A 17,761-nucleotide genomic window follows, 5' to 3' on the forward strand; every position below is an offset into this window, starting at 1 on the left:
TGTTTTCTTCTTTTCTTCTTTTCCATTCTTGTTTTATTTTTAATATAAATTAAGTGATATGTGCTTTTAAAAAATCTTGTAGTTTTATTTTACACACTTCTCTATTTTGACTCAATATTACACTACTTAAAGACTATAGATTTGTAATTACTCTTGCTTGATATCATGTATAAATACTTCAATTTCAATTTTTTTCAGTATTGTCTTGGGCATTCTTAACTCATTGCATTAAAAATTTATTGAGGTATAAAAACATTCTTCTTAGTCCACAAAAAATGTCATAGCTTGACAAATTTTAAATAAGCATACACTCATATTACCATTACTCACATCATAATATAAGGCATCTTCTAGACAGAATAAAACCCTGATTTAAAAAAAATCATTATTATAATTAGGGGAAAGACAAGTAGTAGTATTTAGTATGAAAATATTAGTCTTCTAATTGAATATTTGGTCAATTTGCAGTCTATGTGATTGTTGGATTCATCTTCATAATCTCACTGTTTGTACTTAATTTGACCTACTGGTATTACATTACTCTTTTTCTGAGTTCTTGCCTTTTTTATGATTAATTGTGTATTTCTTCATCATTTTTTTCCTCTCTTATAAATTATATATTTTCATCCTTTTGCTAGTTCTTTGGTGGTTATGTTAAAGATAACAAATTGTACCCATAGATTACCAAATACAAGTTGTCATTGTCACCATTTAAAAATTAGAACATTTCAAATTTATATATCGGTTCTTAACTTTTTTCCTTTGTATTATGGGTTTTAATTCTATGTATACTTTAACTCTCAGAGGTTATTGTTATTTCATCTTAATGGTAAATTTTTATTATATTAACAGCCATATTAACTCATTATAGTGTCATACCATCTTAGAGTTAAAAGCTTCCTTATAGAATTATTATTTGTTTAAAAATTTTATTTAGTATTTATTTTAGCACATGAGTGCTAATGGTAAATTACATAATTTCTTCTGATCTAAAAATACCTTTATGTATCTCCATTATCAAAAGACACATTCACTTAGTTAACTTCAGCACTTTAAAGAAGACATTCCATTTACTGTGATTTCCATAATTTCTGTTAAGAATCAGCTATAAATTCAATTGTCCCTTCTTTAATAGGAATGAATCTTTTGGAAGTAAATCTTTTGGAGGCCATTTACTGACTCATCACAATAGGAGTTTTTAAACTTTCAGAGTTGTTTGTGATGAGGCTCTAGGAACTGAGAACTACACTTTGGGTTTTCCTACCCCAGGGTCTCCTTTAGTGGTGGTTTCTGCTAGAGTCTCTACTGCAGGTACACCTTGCCTAGATGGTGGTTGATATATTCAGCTATAAATCCCCTCACTAACCCTTCACTAAATGAGTAGGAGGGGTAACAACTAACAGAGGAAAAATCCACCGACTGTGCCCTTTGCCACAGAACTACTGGATATGGACATAAACAGTATGTCAGAAAGGGAATTCAGGGTAACAATTATCCAGGCAATGACTAAGTTGAAAACCATTAGTGGCAACATAGAAACTCTAAGGGCAGAAGTGAAGTCTGATCTGGCAGTACTAAAAAATGGTATCAGTGATATCCAATTTAATCTAAATATTCTAACAGTTAGGGTAACCAAGGCAGAAGATTGAATTAGTGATCTAGAAAACAAACTAATAGAAAACAAGCATCAGCAGGAGGCTTGGAACAAACAGCTTAGAAACCAGGAAAACAAAATTAGAGAAATAAATGATGCCATGAAATGTTCCAATGTCAGAATTATTGGGATCCCTGAGTGGGGTGGAGAGAGAGAGAGGGAGAAGATAGAAGATATAAGCAAACAAATTCTGGATGAAAACATCCCCAATCTGGGGAATGGAAAAAGTGTTCATGTCCTAGAGGCAGAAAATACACCCCCCAAGATTGGTGATCTAGAAAGACATCCAGACACTTCATTCTGAAAATCACGAATTATATTAGACAAGAGGTTCTAAGGGCAACGAGGGGGAAGAGATTCCTTACATACAGGAAGGTCCATCAGAATAATGTCAGATCTGCCCAAAGAAACATGGCAAGCCAGAAAGGGCTGGCAAGACATATTCAGGGCACTAAATGAGAAGAAAAGAACATGCAGACAAGAATACTTTATCAAGCAAGGTTGACATTCAAAATGGATGGAGAGATAAAGAGCTTCCAAGATTGGCAAGGTTTAGAAGAGTTTGTGACCACCAAGCAGATACTACAAGAAATGTTAAGGAGGGTTCTATAAAAGAAGAAAGACCCCAACAGTGACATAGAACAGAAATTTACAGCGACAATCTATAGAAACAAGGACTTCACAGGCAGCAGGATGTCAATAAAAACTTAACTTTCAGTAGTCACTCTCAGCATTAATGGCCTAAATGCTCCCATAAAATGGCACAGGGTTGCAAACTGCATAAAATGACAGGACCTGTACATATGCTATCTACAAGAGACACATCTGGAACCTAAAGATACACCCAAACTGAAAGTGAAGGGATGGAGAACCATCTTTCATGCCAATAGGCCTCAAAAGAAAGCTGGAATAGCAATTCTCATGTCAGATAAATTGGATTTTAAGGTAAAGACTATAGTCAGAGATACAGAAGGACACTGCATCATTCTTAAAGAGTCTGTCCACCAAGCAGATTTAACAATTGTAAAGATTTATGCTCCCAATATAGGAGTAGCCAACTACATTAGCCAACTGTTAATCAAAATAAAAAGTCATATTGATAGGAATACATTAATTATAGGAGATCTTAACATGCAAATCTTAGCAATAGACAGATCATCCAAACAGAACAATCAAGAAAGAAACAAGAGCTATGAATGACACATTGGATCAGATGGATCTCACAGATATATGTAAAACATTCCACCCTAAAACAACAGAATACTAATTCTTCTTGAGCACACATGGAACTTTCTTGAGAATAGACCACATAACCGGGTCACAAATCAGGGATCAACAGATACACACACAACTGGATCACAAATCAGGGCTCAGCAGATACCAAAAGATTGAGGCTATCCCCTGTATATTCTCAGATTACAATGCTTTGAAGCTGGAATTCAACCACAAGAAAAAGTTTGCAAGGAATTCAAACACTTGGAAGCTAAAGACCATCCTCCTCAAGAATGTTTGGATAAACTAGGAAATCAAAGAAGAATTTAAACAGTTCATGGAAACCAATGAGAATGAAGACACTTCGGTCCAAAACCTAAGGGATATGTCAAAGGTGGCCCTAAGGTGAAAACACATAACCATCCAAGCCTCACTCAAAAAAAATTAAAAAATTTCAAACACACCAGCTTTCTATATACCTCAAAGAAGTGGAAAATCAACAACAAATTAAGCCAACCCCACGCTCAAGAAGGGAAATAAGATTAGATCAGAGATCAATGTGTTAGAAACTAGAGATACAGTAGAACACATCAAAGAAACTAGAAGATAGTTCTTTGAACAAATCAATAAGATCGATAAACCACTCGGCAAACTAATCCAAAAAAAAAAAAAGAGAGAGGGCCCAAATTAATAAAATTATGAATGAAAAGGGAGAGATCACAACTAACACCAAGGAAATAGAAACAACCATCAGAAATTATTATCAACAGTTATATGCCAATAAGTCAAGCAACCTAGATGAAATGGATGCATTCCTGGAAACCTATAAACTTCCAAGACTGAAAGAGGAAGAAATTGACAACTTGAAGAGACCAATATCTAGTAATGAGATTGAAGCCATGACCAAATACCTCCGAAAAAACAAGAGCCCAGGACCTGATGGATTCCCTGGGGAAGTCTACTAAACATTCAAAGAAGAAATAAAACCTATTCTCCTGAAGCTGTTTCACAAAATAGAAACAGAAGGAAAACGTTTAGACTCTTTCTATGAAGTCAGCCTTACCCTGATCCCCAAACCAGGCAAAGGCCCCATCAAAAAGGAGAATTTCACACAATAACCCTGATGTATATGGATGCCAAGATTCTCAACAAGATCCTAGCTAATAGGATTCAACAGTACATTAAAAAGATTATCCACCATGACCAAGTGGGATTTATCTCTGTGATGCAAGGGTGGTTCAACATCCACAAATCAATCAATATGATAGAACAAATCAATAAGAGAAGAGAGAAGAACACATGGTCCTCTCAACTGATACAGAAAAAGCATTTGACAAGATACAGCATCCATTCCTGATGAAAACAATTTAAAGTATAGGGATAGAGGGAGCATTACTCATAAAATCTATCTATGAAAAACCCACAGTGAATATCATCCTCAATGGGGAAAAGGTGACTGCCTTCCCTTTGAGATCCAGAACATGTAAAAGATGCACACTCTTGCCACTCTTGTTTAATATAGTTCTAGAAGTCTTTGCAATAGCAGCCAGACAATAAAAAGAAATAAAATATATTCAAATTGGCAAAGGAGAAGTCAAAGTCTCTCTCTTCGCAGATGACATGATACTTTATATGGAAAACCCAAAAGACCACCCCCAAACTACTAGAACTCTACAGCAATTCAATAATGTGGCACGATACAAAATCAATATACAAAAATCACTTGCTTTTTTATACACTAACAATGAAAATATCAAAAGGGAAACTAGAGAATTGATTCCATTTATTATAATACCAAGAAGCATAAGATATCTGGGAATAAACCTAACGAAAGAGGTAAAGGATCTGTACTTCAGGAATTACTGAACACTCATGAAAGGAATTAAAGACACAAAAACATGGAAGACCATTCCATGCTCATAGATCAAAAGAATAAACATTGTTACAATGTCCATACTGCCCAGAGCAATCTACACTTTTAATACCATCCCAATCAAAATTCTTCTGGCATTTTTCAAAATGCTGAAACAAATAATCCTAAAATTTGTATGGAACCAGAAGAGACCCCAAATTGCTAAGGAAAGGTTGGAAAAGAAAAACAAAGCTGGGGCATCACATTGCCTGATTTCAAGCTTTACTACAAAGCTGCGAGCACCAAGACAGCATGGTACTGGCACAAAAGCAGACACATAGACCAGTGGAACAGAGTAAAGAGTCCAGATATGAACCATCAAATCTATGGTCAAATAATCTTTGACAAAGCAGGAAAGAATATCCAGTGGAAAAAAGACAGTCTCTTCAATAAATGGTGCTCAGAAAATTGGACAGCTATATACAGAAGAATGAAATGCAACCAAAAAAAAAGATAAGCTCAAAATTGATGAAAGACCTCAACGTGAGGCAGGAATCTATCAAAATCCTAGAGAAGAACATAGGCAGTAACCTCTTCAACATCACCCACAGCAACTTCTTTCAAGACATGTCTCCAAAGGCAAATAACACAAAAGTGAGAATGAATTTTTGGGACTTTATCAAGATAAAGAGCTTCTGCACAGCAAAGAAAACAGCAAAACAAAGAGGCAACCCATGGAATGGGAGAAGATATTTGCAAATGACACTACAAATGAAGGGCTGATATCCAAGATCCATAGAGAACTCCTCAAACTCAACACCCAAAAAACAGAGATAATCATGCTTTTTTTTTTTTTTTTTCCTTTTTATTCTCCAAGGAAGCTGAGACAGCATAGGGAGTATTGATGGAGGAGAAACAATTCTTGGCATGAAAATACAAAACAAAACAAACAAACAAACAAACCCAAAAACCTAACACCATTCCTTAAATTTATCATGAGAGTCTGTGTGTCCAATATAAGATCAAACTATAGAAGGAAAAATCAATAATTCAAATGAAATTGGAGGGTTTCTGTTTTAGTACATTGGACTAGATATATTAATTACTAAACTAAGGCAGTTTTTGAAACAAAATATTACAGAAGAACTTTTTATTTCATAAGAATTATTTAAAAATTCATAAATCTTTCTCTAATTTTAATCAAAAGATAGGTAAAAATTAGCCCTTTGGGACATCATAGACTTATACATGGCATAGAGGTTATAAAATAAAGTTATTTAGCTCAGGGGCATCTTGGTGGCTCAGTGGGTTAAAGCTTCTGCCTTCAGCTCAGGTCATGATTCCAGGGTCCTGGGATCGAGCCCCACATCAGGCTCTCTGCTCAGCGGGGAGCCTGATTCCCCTCCTTTCTCTGCCTGCCTCTCTGCCTACTTGTGTTCTCTCTCCCTCTGTCAAATGAATAAAAATAAAATCTTTTAAAAAAAAGTTATTTATCTCATTTGATACAGTGGTCATCTTACTAAAGCTAATAGATATCTGTATCTTCACCTTATTTGAGTTTCCAAGGCATTGATCGAGTTTACAATTTTTCTCTTAATAAACAATGCCACATTCTCTGGATTTTTCTCTTATAACTCAAACCCAACCTCTTTTTGTCTTTAATTAAAAAGTTTCTTGAAGATAATAATCGATTTCTTGCTTAGTGCTATAATCTCAGTGCTACCATGTGTCTGGCAGAAAATAAATACTCATGAAATATTTCCTGAGGAAACATCCTCAGTGACAGGCTAGCTAACTATTAGAGTTCTTCAAACTTAGGTATTGGATTTTATTCTCTACTCACTTATCTCTTTACCCTAGATAAGTGAAACCTTATAGTGTTATAAAATATACACATGTTGATTTTTCTTATAACTGAATTTTTTTGATACTATAACTGAAGCTGAGCATCTTCACTTTAACATTTTATGATGGGTTTTAGCCAATCCCACTGGATTCAGTTTCTTATAATATAATAGAAAGCTGACTATAGATACCCACAAAGTGCTTGTTCATAAGTGCAAGAAAATTAGAAATATGACATGTCACCATTAATGAATAATCTATGAACAATGCAGCAAGTTTAAGCTGTTGGCCAATAACCAACTGAACCATAAACTCAAATATAATGCAAGTGATTAACTAGTATAAAAAATGAGAGTGATTTGAAATGCTACTTTGAATATTCTAATTTGAAATCTATGTCTAATTTGAATGTAATTTAAATTTGAAAAATTCTAATTTAAACCCTAGTTTTAATTTTAAATTTAATTCTAATTTGAATATTTCATCTACTTTTATTTTTTCTTCTTAACTATTCTTATCTTTCTAATTAGATGTATGTTAGATCTCTACTTTCTTTCATATAAACTAGTCATTGACTCAGTTATCATCATTTTAATTTTCCTCAAAAGGATAAAAACATTATTGAACTACTTGACTAAATTTCTCAAAGAGTTACCTGCTTTAATAAATAAACTCCTTAGTTTTCTATTAAAAAAATTTACTTCAGAATGTCACCTTTTGTAATTTTGGAGGTTTTCTCCCTCTGATAAATTTAGTTTTTCCAAGTTTCAATAAAATATGGTTTATAAATGTTTCCATGTTTAGTTCCTGATGATAAAGTAAATTTACCTTTATTGATGACTGTAATTCTTATCTTTTCAAAACTATATCTTTTTATACAACTATCTGGGGTTTTCCTCCTTCCTTCTTTCTTTCTTTTTTTTTTTTTTTTTCTAATTTTGAAAGAGGATAAGTTTTTTCCCCTGGTATTGCATATTAGAAAGGATAAATTTATTTTTCTATAAAGTTGCTTTTTGCTTGTTCATAGGACTCTTGGCTGTAGGCTTTTGCAGTGAACTATGGGAAGGAATGTGTTTTATTGTTTCCATGGACAACAAAGTATTGAAGACAGTAGCAGTAGTTGGTGTCCCTTGAAATTAATGAGGTATGTTGAGCTTTGTTTTCTATATACTGTTTCCTTTTCTGCTCTTGATTTTGTTTCTTGTTTTTTGATCCTTATGAATGTTTATTCTAAGGCCTCTTGAGAAATAAAAATTCCACCAAATTTATTATAGTGATGTCAGCTCTGCTGAGAAATCTTGTTTAGTTTTCTTTGTATTTGTTGCGATGACCAATATTTAACTGGTTTTACACTCCTTTCTATCCCCTTACCTTAGAAGATTGAGGTAATAAATCTTTTTTTTTTTAACTTAGCATATCATACATTAAAACAAAACAAAACAAAATTAGGGCTGGATATTCCTACAAAATACACCTGTTCAGGGCACTAACAGAAAAATAGAAGTGTCTTCTGCTTTCCACTCCCCATGATTTGTACTTTTACTCCATAAACCTGCTGCCTCAAGTGTGATAGTTGTCTGGATTCAGCAGCAAAACAAAACAAAACAAAAACCTCTACAGACAAATCCTTCCTTTGTTTCTGTTACTTGACTAGCAATGAGCATTTAATCCCAATTTTGTCCAAATCTCATAATGTTTGTAAGACATACATTACTATCTAGTTTTAATATTATTATTTTGCAGGGGCTTGAATATTGCCATATTATTTTGTGAGGAATGGAGTTTAAAATCAATTCTTTTTTGGCATCATTTCCCTTAAAAGAGTTGACATTAGTATTGAAAGAAAATATATGTATTTTCTTATTTACTATGTCATGAGCTTGTATATTCACTTAATTTAAAAGCCAAATTAGATGATCGAAGTTTAAGTTCAGTGGTATGGTCTTGAAACCTGAATACAGTACTGTTTTGAACCAAATAAAAGTGTAATCTGATTTTTCTAGGGGCATATCTAGCAGATCACACCTGAATTTCTGGTTTTGCCTCTCCAGTAAGCCAAAGAGAAGAAAAACAACTAACTACAATATCAGAGACTTATCATTTCTCTTACTGTGTCAACCTCCAAAATTTATGCTCATTAAAGTAGAAAAATATTAATGTTACCATCCCTTACCTTACTCATTTCTCCCACATAGAATAGTCAATTATTATTGCCAAGTCTTATAGCTACCTTATGGCATGGCATATAAGAACTTCCACTAAACCTGACTCCTCTTACGCATCCATTATACTGCTGACAGTGCAACATGCCACTCCTTTCAACAGAGATGTGGATTCACATGTGAACACAAATTATGCAGTCCAATATGAATCCAGGGATTTTTATCCTCCTTTAAAAACCTACTTTTTGAGATAAACTACTTTGAAAATATTATCCTATTTTCTTTATGTTCAGTGTCAGCTACTTATTTCATGACTGGCTCTTAAAATTCATTTAAGATACTGGCATAAGGTTGATAGTCATTATCTCTAACAAGAGTAACCCATAATCCTGGTGAACTTCTGTTACAACAATTTAGGATAACCATATGCATTATGAACACCAACTTCTCTTCAACAAAGATTTTCTCTACTTCATCCACACTGAATCTTTTATCACACTCTTTCAGTTTTACAACCATTCTATCATTCCAGTAGATACTGGAGATATATTATAATTTAGGCAGTGTTCTCGCCCAAGAGAGAGATTTAGTAGTTAACAAGACGTATTATATTTTCACTGGGGGAAGAAGGGCAAACAGAAAATAAATAAACAAATAAATAGACAAATAGCACTATGATAAAATTAAAATTTATAATTTTCATTTGTTTACCTTGTCAAATTTCTTGTAAAGGGTATTTGAAAATTTGACCCTCCAATCACTAATTTACTGCTCTTGGGATCAAATGTGAATTTTTTTTTCATAATCTTCATATGTTAGAATAGTTTTATAATTACTAAAAGATAATGAAGAAACACAGACAATTTCCATTTATACCCATACTCGGGTTCTACAATTATTAGCACTTATTTTAGTATGGTACATTTGTTGCAATTAATAGACCAATATTGATACATTATTATTAACTAAAGTTTTCAGATTTCCTTAGTTTTTACCTAACATTCCTTTTCTTTTCCAGGATCCCAACAAGGATACTTTCACTACTGTTATCATACTCTTAGCTGTGATGGTTTCTCTGACTTCTCCTGCTTTAGATGACCTTGATAGTTGTGCAGAGTATTGGTCAGATATTTTGTAGAATGTGCCTTTTTGGGATTTGTCTGATATTTTACCCATGATTAGACTGAGGTTATGGGTTTTTTGGAGGAATATCATAAAGGTAAAGTGTTATTTTTATCACATCATACCAAGACTATATACTATCGCCATGGCTTATTACAGCTTATGTTAACTTTGATCACCTGTCTGAGGTAGTGTGTGTCAGGGATTCTCTCACCTGTAAAGTTATTCATTTCCTCACACTTTCCATATTACATTCTTTGTAAAGATGTCACTGTATACAGCCATACTTACAAAGTGGAGAGATATGACCCACCTCCTAGTAAACAGAGTATCTATAAATTTTCTGAGTATTCTCCTCCATTTATTTGGCTATTGATTTATTTATGAACTTATGGAACTTGATATTCAATTTTGGGCTATAATCCAATACTAGTTTGTTTGTTTTCTCAAATATTTCCACATTTATCTTTTGGGAGCTCTTTAAGTTGGCCCTTTGTCTCTTTGACATACCTTATCATCAGGTTATCCTTGGGATCACTTCCTTAATTTCTGTCATTACAAAATGTTTCATGATTGTCTTGTATATTTCTTACCCAGTCCTAAAACATTTCTCTATGGAGTCCTGATTATTTATTTACTTATTTAGAATGATATTAGTAAAAGATATCTGGGCAGGGATATTGTTGCTTCTAGGCCCTCTCAGCTGACAGAGCAAGGGGTTGTATATAGTAAATAAAATATGCTAATTTCTATTTTCCCATACCTATGCTGAGAGTGTATATTAGCCACAATGACCTTCATTTATTTCACAAAATTTGCCTTTGAATATCTACATATAATATTTTTTCAGATTAAAAATTCATTTCTTATAAGAACTCCATTGTTATTTTGTTTCCTAAATTTTATTCATTCTTCAGATTAAAAATAATCATCATTTTTTGTTCTTTTTTTTCCCAGCCAAGGTTAAATGTTTCTGTTATATACTTTCATACTTTTAGACTCATACAGTAAATGTTCCATATTATATTTGTGTTTCTTCTACACTATATGATTAATTAAGCAACAAAAGTCTCTTTGTATCCAGCTAAGCACCATATCTTCTGTACCATAAATTATACCTCACATAGGACATGCACTCCATCTACCCTCCACCTCCATGCTCGCACACGCTCACTCTTTCTCTCACTTTAAAATAAATAAATAAATAAACTCTTAAAAAAAAAAAAGAAAATCAAAAAGAATCATCAACAACAAAAACTCCAGGAACTAATAAGCAGTTATAGCCAGATTACAATATATAAGGTTAATATATAAATCAATTGCTTTTCTATATAACACCAGTGAAAATGTGGAACTTGGTATTATAAGCTCACTATCATTTACATTAGCATCCCTCCAAATGCAATACTTAGGATAAATATTAAAAAATTACAATCTATATGAGGAAGACTACAAAATTCTGATGAAATCAAAGAAGAACTAATTAAATGTAGAGATATCCATGTTCTTGGATAGAAAGACTCAGTGTTCTCTAGATGTCAGTTCTACCCAATTTGATCTATAGATTCAATGTAATCCCAAACAAAACCACAGCAAGTTATTTTGAGGATATTAAGAAACAAATTCTAAAGTTTATATGGAGAAGCAAAAGACCCAGAAAAGCCAATCAAATATTGAAGGAAGAGAAAAATTTGGAGGACTGATACTACCTGAATTGAAGACTTATATAAAGTTAAGTAATTAAGACATGTGATACTGGTGAATGAATACACAAATAAAACACAAATAAATAAAAACATATTTATATAAAACAAATAAAATACAAAAATACAAAAATTATTGTATTTTAATACAATAAAAATGTATTCATCGTGAATGAATACACAAATAGAGAGCTCAGAAACAGACAAACATAAATACAAATATGATCTGTGATGTAAGAGCAAAGGCAATACAGTGGACAAAATAACAGTCCTTTCCACAAATGGTTCTAGCAAAACAGGACATCCATATGGGGAAAAAAAAAAAAAAGGCAGAAAAAGATTTTATTCTACAGAATAATTAACTCAAACAGATCATAAGCCTAAATATATGATTTAAAACTATGAAACTACTAGAAGATAACATAAGAGTAAACCTAGATGGCCTTGGGTTTTTTAGATACAACAATGAATACACCATCCACAAAAGAAATAACTGATAACTTGGCTTTCATTAAAATCAAAAACTTCTCTGTGAGAGACAATGTCGAGAGAGTGAGAAGACAACCCACATCCTGGGAGAAAATATTTGTAAAGAGACATGTGATAAAAGACTCTTACCCAAATATACAAAGAACTTTTACCCAAATACACAAAGAACTCTAAGAAAACAAAAACATGGGGCATCTGTGTGGGTCAGTGGGTTCAGTGGCTCCCTTTGGCTCAGGTCATGATCTCAGTGTCCTGGGACTGAGCCTCTAGATGGGTTTCCTTCTCAGTAAGGAGTCTGCATCTCCCTCTGCCCCTCCCTCCCACCCATGCTCTCTTTCTCAAATAAATAAATAAAATCTTTACACACACACACACACACACACAAAGGAAATAAGAACCTGATTTAAAAATGAACCTCGGACATTGATACCTCATTAAAGAAAATATACAGATGTCAGATGAGCATATGAAAAGGTTCTTAATATCATATATCTTCAGGGAAATGAAAATTAAGACAATAGTACACAACTTCACACCTATTAGAATGGCCAAATCTGGAACACTGACACCACTAAATGCTGAAAAGGATATGGAGCAATAGGAACTCTCATTCACTGATGTTGGGAATGCAACATGGTACAGCCACTTTGGAAGATATTTTGTCAGTTTCTTATAAAACTAAATACACTCAGTAAACATGCTCCTTGGTATTTACTCAAAGGAGTTGAAAACATATGTCCAAATAAAAATCTGCACATGGATGTTTAAAGCAGTTTTATTCATAATTGCCAAAACCTAGAAGGAAGATGTCTTTCAGTGGGTGAATGGATAAACAAACTGTGGTTCATTATTCAGTATACAAAAGAAATGAGTTGTAAAGCCATGAAAGGACATGGAGGAACTCATATGCATGTTGCTAAGTGAATGAAGCCATACTGAAAAGGCTATCTATTGCATGATTCCAATTATATTCCAGTCTGGAAAGGCAAAATTATGGAGGCAGTAAAAAGATCAGTGTTTGCCAGGGCTCTGGGAGAGGGAAGAAAGGATGAATGAGTAAAACGAAGGAGATTTTAAGGCAGTGGAACTGCTGTATATGATAAAGTAATAGTGGATGCATTCCATTATATATGGTCAAAACCAATGCACCATGCAAAGAGTGAACCCTAATGTAACCTATGATTTTTAGTTAACAATAAAATATCAAAATTGGCTTCTCAATTTTAACAATGCTAACAGAAGATGTAAATAAAAGGAGGAATGAGACAAGACTGGGAAGAAGTGATATTAAGGGAACTCTATACTCTGCACACAATATCTCTGTAAACTGAAAACTGCTCAAAAAATTCTATTAATTAAAAAAGAAAAGTGGGGTGTGCTGGACAAATAAAATCACATTCAACATACATCAGTTTTGCTTTGTCAAAGTAAAAATAAAATTTATATCATACAAACAAGAATGGAGCAGTTATAAAGAAAAAAAAAATGCTTAACCTAAGAAAAGGCAATTCGACCTGAAAGAAAGTCAGTGAGGTTAGTTATATTACATGTTGGTATAAGAATGATTCTTTACACATCAGAACAGAGAGTCAGCAACCATGTATTCAAAGGCAAGCTATGATAGAATCAGAGGTAGTGGAGAAAGAATAATATTGACTATTACTTACGGAGAGTTATTTATCTGGAAATTTTAGCGAATATGAAAAATAATCATTGCACAAGTGAGTTGCACATCTTAAAAAATATTATGTAAACCATTTCATATAAATTTTTTTAAAACAAGGCACCCTGCCTTTTGGCTATCTGAGTCAAGGAGATGGAATACAAAAGACAACAATTGCAAAGAAAATGTGTGAAAGATGACTAACAAGGGCACTGATAACAAACTGCAAATGAGGCAAAGTTGAAAGTGATCATAGCTACATGCTTTCATTGGAAATGCAAAAGAGGAAGTTTGAGATTACTCCTTATGGTGGATAAAAATGGAAAAGCTCAATCAAGGTGATAAGTAAAAAGGTCCTTTTCAAGGAAGCTTCCTTTTTACATGTGCTCATCTATCTTGGAGACACTGAGCTAGAGTCACTGTCAGCCTAGATACAACTTGGCTTTGTCAAAGACGGAGGAACGATTGCAGAGAAGGAGTTATTAGGGCGTTGAATGATATGTACAGTTGGATTTAATTAGGGCAAAGTGATAAGTGATGGTTTTAGCACAAGAATTAACACAGATGGTCAAAAAAGACAAATTTAGTATCTTCAATCTGGAAAATGTCAGGCTTAGCATAGATAATGAAGTCCTAGAAAATAAAGAATGAAATAAAGGCTCCACTGAAATGGCAAATGATTTTAGGAAGGAAAGCATGCACACACTATTCTTAGAATTCCTAAATAGATAATGACTGTATCAGCTTAGCCTAGATTATGGCTATAGTAATGTAATGAATGTAAAAATTCAAAACTTGTCAAGATAATAAATATTTAATAAATCAAAATTTTTATTTTAAAAAGAACAATAATAAAGTATAATGACCATAATTCAAATTTTATATTGCTTGTTATTAAATACTTTCTACCATATATATTTATAACCTACTTCATTTTAAAGTGGTAATTATATCTATAGATAATATTTAGAAAAGCTGAGCTTTGATCATTATTTATTATTTCTTGACATAATCTGTAAATTAATACTGAAAAAATTAAATTAAGTTAGGTGTCTGTATTCCTCATGCAATATAAATTCCAAATCAAATTCTATTGTAGAAAGAATTGATATGCCATTATATAAATCTGAGATATCTAAAAGGCAGTATTATCAACAGGAAGCACTTGAGATTTTAAACTAAGGTAAGAACAAACTAGTATTGGCTTTTTAATGGAACACTAAAAATAATGTGTCTTTTATTATACCTGAGATACTTTGGTTTTTCATTTGAACACCTTGAGCATTTCAGAGCCTGTAATTTTACATTAAATGATCAGTGACATGGTTTTCTTTATCCATGTCATTGCTTAATAGAAATCTGTGAAGGTAAATGTTAGTTGATAAAGAAACTGGCTAGACATGTGGATGGTACAATGATGCTAGATAAATACACACTCACACACACACAAACACACACACACAGAGGAAGGGAGGGAAGAAGAGAGAGAAGGACGGAGGGAAAGATGAGAGAAAGATGTTGCCACTAACAAATACAAATAAGTGTCTTTGTGGTGAAGATTCAGAGTGAAAATGAAAGCAGTAACTGGGATAGCAGCCCTATATTTGTCAGATCCCAGATTCATGCGTAAGTAACTAAGAGTTTTATTTAAAAGTTATTATTTTCATCGATATATTTTATATATATTTATATATATGTATATTTATATATTTATATATTATACTTTATATATATTTATATATCATTTATTTCATTTATTCCAAAAGGAGTTAAACTGTTCCTAATTATTCAGAATACTGGAAGCAAGATCACCACTTTTAAAGCAGAGGCAGCTGTTGAACTTTGTCCATAAAGGAATCCAAAAAAATTTGTAGGCAACCGTCCCTATAACCTATGCCTATATAAGAATTGGAAGAAGCCATATTCAGCTGACTGTATCTTCACTATTATATCTTTACCACTGCAGAAACATAAAAGCACCTAACAATGAGCTCATGGTTTACTAGTGTTATCAGAACCTAGGAGAGGCTATAGGAAAAAAAATAAAGTAAAACAATACAAAAGAAAATAAGCTAATAAAACAATGGAAAGGGAAAAACAATGGAAAGAGAAAAATTAATTCTTGTTACACCTGAAAACAAAAATTCAAAGAATATGAGCAAAACTAAGAAAGTAAACAGTAAAACAGAAATTAGAATATAGTTTCATTAAATGAAAATAATAATTTAGCAATAATTATTAATACATAAATACATGGACAGATATATCATGTGTATGGATGACTTACATTACACATAGAATTATTTCTTTTGTAGAGTGGAAGATAGTAGTCATTTCATTTTTCCTCTATACCTACTCAATTTCCCCAGAATAAGTTATTAAAATGATGTTCCTTTTCCCACTACCATGCAGAGCCATGCTGGTCACAAATCACAATGTGCTTGAGTTTATTTATGGGTTCTCTATCCTGTTACTTTTGTTTATACTCCTATCCTCGGGCAGTATATCGTAATTGCTATAAATTTATTATAATTTGGATATCAAGTGAAGTAAGTCTTTCCTCCTTGTTTCCTTCTTGAAGACAGTCTTAGCTATTCATAATCATTTGCATTTCCTTGTGAATTCTTCAATCCACTACTTTAGCTTTATTTTTTTGAGATTTTAGTTGTGATTGTATTTTATCCATAAATCAAGGAAGAAAAATTTACATCTTTAGAGTAATGATAATCTGTTGCATGAACAAAGTCTATCTCTCCATTTTATTATCCTTTCTCTTGATAGTGCTATGTAGTTTCTTAGATTATCCAAGTTATTTAATGTTGTTGGTGATATTGCAAATAGTATCTTATTAAAATATGCCCTTTTATAAATTAATTTTTGAAGATATGTAAAAATCCTTTTAAGTAAATAGCACACAGCTATCACTGATATATTTGTTTACTTATTACTTATTTTCAGTTACTCTTAATAAAATATTAGTTGTCTATGGGAATTATTGTCTTATCATTCTATTTCCAATACCTTGAAAATATCTTGCATACAACTAATCAATAAATATTCACTGAATAAATAACTTATTGCATTAATTAATATGTAAACAAAGACCATACTTTAAAAAATCCAATTAGTAAAACCTCATGAACAACTGGATTCAATTCTTATTTGTTTCTCATCTGGATTTCTTGCTCATTTTAACCACCTTAATTCAGCATACCCACCATCCCACCACCATTTTGAACATATACTTTGCCCCAACAATTATGTACTTTATGGAACATCATTTATTTTCCCTTCATTCTCTCTTTTCTACTTCACTATAACTATCCCTAGTTGTATGTAGAGAACATAATAATGCAGATAGATGGAGGATGAGAGTATAGGAAGAATTGAGAAAAGATTAAGAGAGAGAAAAATCAGGATTTATAAACAGGCATTTATTTTAATGTCTTCTTTCACCATCTATTCCCAGAAACTCTTTGACAAGGAGTGAATACTGCAAGGTCTGATAACGCACACTTTTATGCAATAGGAAGACAATTTTGGATTTGGTTATTAGATGCATTCTGTTAATGAAAAAAAATTCTCAAAATGAAAATAGACATGCATAAGTCAAAAGCATCAATAAAACATCAAATACATTAACTCATGAGATATCCTTGGCCCCATGACTATCACAGGATAATACTTTCATTTATTTTTGACTTATATTTTATTTGTTTTGTTTTACTCTAACAGGCTAACAGTAACTTCAATTGATGCCCAACAGTTAAGAAGAGTTGAAGTTCTATATCTAAAGTTCTTTATATAATTTCTAGGATTTTTTTCTCCCTCACTGGCTTGCTTCACCTTTGGTATTGTGGCTAAGTATAACTTTCTGACTGGAATTAATAGTTTCCAATTCTTGTCCTATACTTGAAAGAACAAGTATGAAGTATTGCTACTCACATCATGTTTGTAACTCTTTTACAAAGTACAAATAAAAAGTCCTGAAATCATGAAACTCCAAATTGTCAGTGGCCACACATCAACTGTTTTATTTTTCAAATATAATTGATATTA

Source organism: Lontra canadensis, unplaced genomic scaffold (assembly GCF_010015895.1).
Source record: "Lontra canadensis isolate GAN:19392208 unplaced genomic scaffold, GSC_riverotter_1.0 scaffold80, whole genome shotgun sequence".
NCBI classification, from domain to species: domain Eukaryota; kingdom Metazoa; phylum Chordata; class Mammalia; order Carnivora; family Mustelidae; genus Lontra; species Lontra canadensis.